Source organism: Vombatus ursinus, unplaced genomic scaffold, assembly GCF_900497805.2.
Source record: "Vombatus ursinus unplaced genomic scaffold, bare-nosed wombat genome assembly UNPS02014778.1, whole genome shotgun sequence".
Lineage (NCBI taxonomy): Eukaryota > Metazoa > Chordata > Mammalia > Diprotodontia > Vombatidae > Vombatus > Vombatus ursinus.
In genome coordinates this window covers 1,874,386-1,881,525 of record NW_020954556.1, presented here as the reverse complement: position 1 = coordinate 1,881,525, position 7,140 = coordinate 1,874,386, and the positions used below count along the sequence as shown (strand labels likewise).

Genomic DNA, 7,140 nt, shown 5'->3' with positions numbered 1-7,140 from the left:
TGATCATTTAGTTAATATCAACCTAAGGATAGGGATCTAGCTTTGTGAATGGAAAGAAGGAAGAATTATACATGCAAGATGTTATAAAGACAGAAATAGTCAAATATGACAAATGATTGAATATATGAAGTGAAGGAGATTGAGAAGTCTAGGGAAATCATTACTATATATATATGTATATACGTATAAACACATGCATGTGGAAATGATCTTCATAGAGATGATAGTTAAACCCATGGGAGCTGATAAGATTATGTGAGAAAGTATAGAGCTAGAAAAATAGAAAGCTTAGGAGAGAATTTTGAGGAACACATGTAATTAAAGGGCATGATATGGTTGACAAATCAACAAAGGAGACTGATGAGAAGTCAAACAGATAGGAAGCAAATTAGGAGTAGTAGTGTCATAAAAACTTAGACAAGAGAAATTATCCAGGAAGAAAAAGTGGTCAACAGTGTAAGTTGTTGCAGATAGTTTGTGAAGGTTGAGAACTGAGAAAATACCATCAGAATGGTGAGAAAATGATCATTGGTAAATTTAGATAGAGTGGTTTCAATTGAGTGATGTTGTTGGAAGACAAATTGCAAAGAGTTGAAGAGTGAGTGAGAGGAGATAAAGTACAGACAGCAAGTGTAGACAATATTTCTAAGGAATTTGGCTGACAACTGGTGGAGAGGTTTAGGATGATAGCTTGAAGGGTTAGTAGATCCAGTGAAGGCTTTTTAAAGGTAGGGAAGTTTTGAGCATGCTTGTAGGCATTCAGAAAAAGAGAGAGAGAGGAAGAGGGAGGGAGAGAGAGACAGAGAAACAGAGAGAGAGACAGAGAGAGAGAAAGAGAGAGAGAGACAGAGACAGAGAGACAGAGAAAGAGACAGAGACAGACAGAGAATGATTAAAGATGCAGTCTCATAGAGAAGACAGAAAGGGATAGGATCAAGTACATATGTAGAGGGGTTTGTCTTTACATGGATAAGGGTCACCCCTCCATTAGAGACTGACAGAAAGGAGAGATTGGCAGATGACATTGAGGGTTTCAAGATGAAGAGAATAGGAGAAAAGAGTTTACATCAAGCGGCTTCAATTTTCTTAGTAAAATAAGAGTCAAGGTCATTAGCTAAGAGAGGAGTAGGAGGCTATGTGAAGACTGAAGAGGGAAGAAAAGGATTGGAATAGCTTCTGTGGTGACTGAAACAGGGGATCAATTAGGGAGGAATAAAAGTACTTGATTTTACTGTAATGGACCCCCAGTTGAGATTGGATAACACAGATTTGTAATGCACCTAGTTAGCATGGTCATGAGACTTTCATCAGTTCTGTTCAATAGCTCATGAGTAAGATCAGAGGAGGCAGATGGTTGGAGTAATCCACAGCTGAGGTTTGGCAAGATTTTTGTGGCAATAGGATAAGGGAACAAAGGAGGAAAAGGTGAGTGTAGTATGGATTTGAAATGGCTAACCATTGTGTTGAAATTGGAGAGAGAGAGAGAGAGACAGAGAGACAGAGAGACAGAGACAGAGACAGAGAGACAGAGAAAGAGACAGAGGCAGACAGAGAGACAGAGGCAGACAGAGAAACAGAGAGATAGAGACAGAAAGACAGAGACAGAGGAAAATGAAGTCAGGGCATGTGTGATGGCTTGAGAAAGTACTAAGAGGTAGAGAGATTGGAGATTTTTTGTAAGGTAAAATGATAGGTTTAGGAAGGGTGAGGCAAAGAGAGGTGGAATGATAGGAGGTTGTGATCAGGTAAGGAAATGCAAGAGTTTCTAAATAAGGAGGTGTGACATGTATGGGTGATATTGAGATCCAAAATGTGACCATCCCTATATGTGGCTGAGATAGAGGGAAGGAATAAGTGATAGAATTTAAGAAGACTGAGGAAATTGGAGGTGAAGGAATTTGAAGGAGTATCTATGTAGATATTAAAATTCCCTAGGATAAAAGCAGCGGTTGAATAGTAGTTCACTTATCAAACTTGGAGAAGAGGTAGAATGATCTGGAAACCAGTATACAAGAAACAACATAATTTGGATTGAGCAGAAATTTTTGCTTGGATGGCTTCCAAAAGATAAAAGGTTGCTGAATAAAAGAGGGAAAGGGAAGTGGGAAAATGACAGCTGGAAACAAGAAATATTTCAGCTTTCTCCAGTACCAGCCTATTGGACTGCTCAAGAGAAGGTACAGCTAGGGCTGCTAAGGATAGCGGGGGGCACAGTGTTGTCAGAGATATTCCAGTAAGAAGTGTCAACAAAGTGTTATGTGGGGCTAGAGGGGAAATAGCATAACAGATAGGAGAATCAATGAAGGTTTTCTAGAAGTGACAGGCAGTATGGGGCAGTGAAAAGAATCTTTGATTTGGAGTCTGAGGACCACTCTGCTATTTACTTCCTGTGTGGCTTGGGACAAATCATTTCCCTTATGGGCTTCAATTTCCTCTGTAAGATGAATGGAGTTTGACTAGATGGCTTCTGAGATCTCTTCCATGGTCTTATGATACTATGATGTGACATTTGAGTTTTGCTTTAAAGGAGAAGTTGAAATTCAATAGATCAAAAGTAGGAAGAAGGATGTTCCTGATATAGGAGGTTAAGTAACTGTTCCATGTAGTCTCAAGGTTATTGGATACTAGGTAAATGGAAATGCCACAGAGAATCATACAGCCAGAATGGAGCAGTTTTGGGGAAAATTCATTTTAAAACATTGAGTTTGAGATGCCACTGGGACATTCAGGTGAAGGCAATTCAAGACACAAATATGGTGCTCAGAAAAAAGGCTGATATCGGATATTTGTGAATCATTTATAAAGACAATGGTTGAAACCAAAGCCTTAGAGGCTAAAGATGGTAGTGGTTGTTGCTGTGAAGGATGCAGTAGTCCAGCTGACCAGTACTCATCACCTCCTTCTTTCCTACCCCCTTTGTTACTAGGGATTTAATTGGTCACAACCTCTTAGAACAGTTAGTTTGGTTGTTTTTGTTTCTGTCATCAACATCATCATTTGTACTGTTGTTTTGCCTAATGGCCATTAATGACTCCTCAGACTCATGAGGTCCCTCCCTGACACTTTATGGATGTTGTATTAAATGAAGAATTAGGAGTATAATCAAAATAACTCAGAGCCCCCAGCAAGGAAAATTCCTAACATTTAGACACAGGTTTACTGCTCTTCTCTAATTTGAATTTATAGACAACCTCTCAATTTCTAGTTAACTTCTGACTTCTTTATGACTGAGGCAAACATTCACATTATCAGAAAATTAAGATAAAGAAACAAATAAAATGTGTCACAGTGTCTCATAATAGAAAGGTACCTAGAGAGGAAGTTGGGGGAAGGGAAGACATTTTTTTTCAGAACTTTCTTTTCCCCTTTAAGAAATGGGTACAAAATGGTAGTTTAGCTATAGTCTTATGCTCCAAGGTACCTATAGGGGATAATGGCTCTTTTTTTTTTTTTTTGGCTAGGCAATGGGGTTAAGTGACTTGCCCAGGATCACACAACTAGTGAGTGTTTTGTGTCAGAAGCTGGATTTGAACTCAGGTCCTCCTGAGTCCAGGGCCAGTGCTTTATCCACTGCGCTACCTAGCTGCCCTGATAATGGCTCTTAAGGAGAAAAGAAATATTCCTTCTCTATCATGGCTTAGCCCAATTTTTTCTTTTTCTTTTTCTTGTCACCTATTACTCATGTGCTACAAATTCTTTCTTGACCATCTCTTGAGACCCCCATTCTTTCTCTCAGTCAATTTCTTGAAGACTGTGTGTGTGTGTCTCTTAAAGAACTCTGGTGTATGACCCATTTCTACCTTCTGGCTCACAAATCACAATAGCACCAAACCATTCTCAGGATTGAGGGAGAATACATATTTCATTGAACTACAAATTCCAAGATGACAGCTATTTCTCTCTTGAATCCCTATTACAGAGACAAAAAGAGACTCAAGGAAAGAACCTTGGGAAATTTTAAGGGGCCAAGAAAAGGATGCGGAACCCTTGAAATTGACAGAGAAAACAAAATTAGGGAGCTAGAAAGAGAATCAGAAGGTGGGGGTGTTCCTGAAGACGGGGGAGGAAATGTCTCCAGTAGCAGGGATGCTTGATATTGTCAAATTCTACAGAGTAGTCAGGTGAAGGAGAAGGAAAGACTATAAGGAAATCTAGTGAAATAGATGAGACAGAGAAAGAAGAAGACAAAAATGTGAAGAATACATATATTTTGTCATTTCCGCTATCCTGTAAGCTACTTGATGGCAGAAAATGTGTTGAATAGTCAATCCCTTGAAGATGATAGGAGTCAATGCTAACCCCAGAGTCTGTCCTGCGATTTTCAGAAAGGTCATTGCCCTGTGCCACAGTATTTCCTGTAGCCTCAGCTATCTCTTCAGAACCAACATTTTTCTCTTCCCCGTGCTACCCACCATGCTGCACACCATGGCACTGTAAAACAGAGTGGCTTCAATTTGAACTTTAACACGACTAGGGCATCTCCTGCCTCCAGTTCACATCGTAGGGATAAAATCCCTATTGTCTTTACAAATTCAGTTTCATAGACCTATACACCCTCAAAAAGCACCTTGCAGAATTACATACACCCAGTTATAGACTCAACTATTTTAATAGATCTCTGATTTTTTCAGTGTGGGTACTACCTTTGCCAACTCATGTCAAAATCCTTCTGTTTTCTTGCAGACAGTTCATCATGAGCTGCTATAGATTTAAAAAAAAAATAAAGTGCAGCCAACCTTGTGATGAGCCTCTTGGAACCTGGGTGGATAGGTCCTCAAATGATAGAGAGAATGATGGATAGGATCACTTTTAACCCCCTTGTGAAGTCCGTACTTGAAGCTAACTCAGCTGGTGGTACAGAGGGTAGAGCTCTGGGTAAGGAAGACCTAAGTTCAAATCCAGCCTTGGACACTCACTAGCTATGTGACCCTGGACAAGTCACTTAGCCTATTTACCTCAGTTTCCTCATCTGTAAAATGGGGGAAATTAATAGTAACTCCCTCTCTGGGTGGTTGTGAAGAGTAGATAAGATAAAGCACTTAGCACAAAGCATGGCATATAGTAGGAACTATATACATTCTAGCTATTAGTAGTAGTATCTCTTAGGGTTTGTACTCTGCTGGCTTCATCTTCAAGAGCCTCTTGATGTCCTTACCTTAATGACACATGAGAGAAGGACTCCAGGAGAATATAGATGTATATTTATATGTGGATGTGGATGTATATAGTATATATGTGTTGTGTGTGTTTTATATAAATATATCTGTATATACTTGTAAATATACTTGTATATAGATATGTTTTATATATGGCTATATTTGTGTGAGAAACGCAGTATGCCATGAGAGAGATCTGGTCTCAAAACCAGGGAGACCAAAATTCAAGCCTCACCTCTGACACATTCTGGCTGTGCTACACGGATATGTCATTTAATCACTCACTGCTCGAGGTAACTCTCTAAGACTGTAAGTTGTAGAGAGGATGCCTGCCTGCACTGGGAGACAGTTTGTTCACCTGGGAGTTCCTCCTACCAAAGAAATCACAGGTTTAGTCCCTATCCTTAATTGTGTTAAACTTCAGGACAAATCATGTCCCAAAGCAGACAGCCTTTCCCTTTCTGCTCTGTCAATCTGAAACTTAAGCAACATTCATCAGTAAAATATAAGTTTTCTGAGGACAGGGAATGTCTCATTTTTGTGTTTATACCCCTAGGGCCCAGCTCAGTATTTGGTAAACAGTAATTGTTTAATAAATGCTTGTTGATTAATGTTGATTGAGTCAAGGAACAATTCAGTTTCTATCCTCTCCCCCAAATCTTTCCCAAGTAATTAGAGGCTGCAACATTTTGGGAGCTACTTAATTCACAGCAAAATATGGAACATAAAATATCAGAACTACATGACTTCTCCCTCAGAGGTCATATGATCATAGAGTCACTGCCACAGAATTACAGAATTTCAGAGAAGAAAGGAGACTTAGTGACCATTTGACCCAACTCAAACCTGAAAAAGAATTCCTTCTTCCATATGCCAGATAAATGGTCATCCCACCTATGCCTGAAGACTTCTAATAAAGAGGAATCTTCTTCCTCCCAAGATATTCCATTCCACTTTGGGATAGTTCCAATTGTTAGGAAATGTTTCCTTGCGTCTGCCCTAATGTTTCCTTCCTGTAGCTTCTAGCCATTGCTCTTGATACCAGACAGACTAGGTCTAAATCCTCTTCCACCTGAATGTCCTTCAAATGCTTTCAGTGACTTTGGTGGCCATCAAGCACAATCCAAATGTAAAAAAAAAATCATTTTGTGCTCGCTTCAGCAGCACATATACTAAAATTGGAATGATACAGAGACGATTAGCACAGCCCCTGCGCATGCAAATTTGTGAAGAAAAACCATTTCTACAATATCCTGACCCATCATCACTTGGAAACCCCCAGTGATAGGGAACCTACTACCTGTCTTGATGGACACTTTTGGTCAGTTCTAATGGTTAGGAAGTTTTCCCTTACATAAAGACTAAATCTGCTTCTCTGGACCTGCCTTCCCACCCCATTACTTCTAATTCTGCCCTCTTCTTCCAAACAGAATAAGTCCACCCCGTCTTCCGTGTGTGATCTCTTCAAGTACTCAAAATAAGCAAAAGCACTTATGACATCTCCCTTAAATTTTCTCTTTTCTAAGCTGACCATCCCCAATTCTTTTGATCTTTGTGTAACCAGGGTAACAATAGGGCTCTTATGAAAAGTCAGAACCCTGGAAATCTGTCACCCAAGCCTGCCCCACTGCCTCACCATTTATATGCTTATTTATATTTATTTATGTGTTACTTTATTATTATGTATTACATATAATGTTATATATTACATATGTTTATTTATACTCTTCATAACCTGGCTCCTTCCTTTCTTTCCAGAATTCTTAGGAATCCTCTCCATCCCATTCTATGATCTAGCTACACTGGTCTACTTGAGGTTGCTCATACACAATCTATCTCCCATCTTGATGCCTTTGCACTGTCTTTGTGCCTCATGCTTGGAATACCCTACCCTCTCACTTTTGTCTCAGTTTACCTGGCTCAAATCCCACCCCCTGCAGGAGGCCTTTTCCTAGTGTCCTGAGATTTTAATGCCTTCCCCTTT

General features: G+C 39.6%; 1 pseudogene; it reads left to right on the top strand.

Moving 5' to 3' along the window:
* The first annotated feature begins 6,304 nt into the window (after positions 1-6,304).
* LOC114045564 lies at positions 6,305-6,402 on the top strand (annotated as a pseudogene).
* The last annotated feature ends 738 nt before the right edge of the window (positions 6,403-7,140 follow it).